The sequence below is a fragment of the Neopelma chrysocephalum genome, unplaced genomic scaffold, assembly GCF_003984885.1.
Source record: "Neopelma chrysocephalum unplaced genomic scaffold, ASM398488v2 Primary Assembly neopelma1_43, whole genome shotgun sequence".
NCBI lineage: Eukaryota > Metazoa > Chordata > Aves > Passeriformes > Pipridae > Neopelma > Neopelma chrysocephalum.
In genome coordinates this window covers 21,981,911-21,983,392 of record NW_020897702.1, presented here as the reverse complement: position 1 = coordinate 21,983,392, position 1,482 = coordinate 21,981,911, and positions in this window count along the sequence as shown.

The following is a 1,482-nucleotide window of genomic DNA, read 5'->3' as shown; positions in this document are numbered from 1 at the left end:
TAGCATTATGCTCAGCACATGGAGCTGGGGAAAGAAGAAGGAAAAGGGAGAAATTTGGAGTGATGGGTTTTGTCTTCCCAGGTCACCATTACATGTGATAGAGCCCTGCTATCCTGGAGGTGGCTGAACACCTGCCTGCCCATGAGAAGTGGTGAATTAATTCCTTGTTTTGCTTTGTTTGTGTGCACAGCTTTTACTTTCCCTATTAAACTGTCTTTATCTCAACCCATGAGTTTTCTCATTTTTACCCTTCCAATTCTCTCCCTGATCCCACTGGTGGGGGGGCGAGCAAGTGGCTGCGTGGGGCTGAGTTGCTGACTGGGGTTAAAACATGACATCCATGGTGAAGCTCCAACCCCAGGGCAGAGGTAGCCTCCTCACGCCCATGCTGGGGGGACACTATGATGTCCCTTCAGCTCCAGGAAACTCCATGGTGGCCAGACATCCCGAGAGCAGGGGACTGGCAGTGTATGCACATGTCAGTGCCACACTGGGCTCCACAGCAGGACAGCCAGAGATGCCAGGGGCACCCAGAAAGGGACAAGAGGAGCAGTGGGTTCAGGTCTGAGGGGGAGAGGGCGGGTGGCAGAATGGGCACCTGGCTGGGATATGAGGGGTCAGTTGGAGAGCTGCCACCACTGAGGGTTGCAAAAGGGGTGAAGGACCCCATGGCCTTTCCCAAAATAGAACAATTTCCTCCAGTTGCCACATCCTGCAAGATACACAGAGATAGGCAGTTCTGGCCACTGGCCACTGGCCATGGCCTCCGATCCAGGATGGGGATAACAGGGGCAATGGTGGCACCATCTGTGCTCCACTGTGGGCACAGTTCCATGACTGCAGGAGTTCTCTGTTGCGGCGTTTAGTCCCATGTCTGTCCCCGTTGCATGTCCCCATGACCCCACGTAGGATTCCATGCAGCAGCGCACCCCTACACCCCCAGTGAGGTTTTCCACATAAGTGTCTCCTGCTGTGTCCAAGCTGGCAGTAATGGACAGGGGTTGCTCAATGTCCCCGGAGTGTTCACGTCCCAAGCGCATGGCAGCAAGAAGAGGAGGAGGTGAGGACCCCCTGGGAGCACAGCTGTTTGCAGACTGCCAGCCCTGGGGGGCAGGAGCTGGACCCACTCTCACAGGGCCCCACAACTGAACATGTAGAGGGGTAGGAGTGGGACAGAGGGAAAGACTCCAGGCACCTTTGCTCCTTGCCGCTCCCCTGCTCCTGGCATGGGGATGCAGCAGGACCTCCGGCCAGCTTGGGTGAAGGCCACGGGGAGGCTGGGCCAGGAGAGATTGCACAGAGCCTGGGACACTGTGTGGCCGAGCTCCAGCTGGGCTGCAGCCAAGCCCAGTCCCACGGCCATGCAGCCCAGCCAAGGCAGGAGGGGACAGCAGAGGAGGGATGTGCCTTGGCACTGCATAAAAAGCCCCCATCAGGGACGGGGAGCAGGAGGCACCCTGAGAAGAGCCCAGAGCAGCGCTG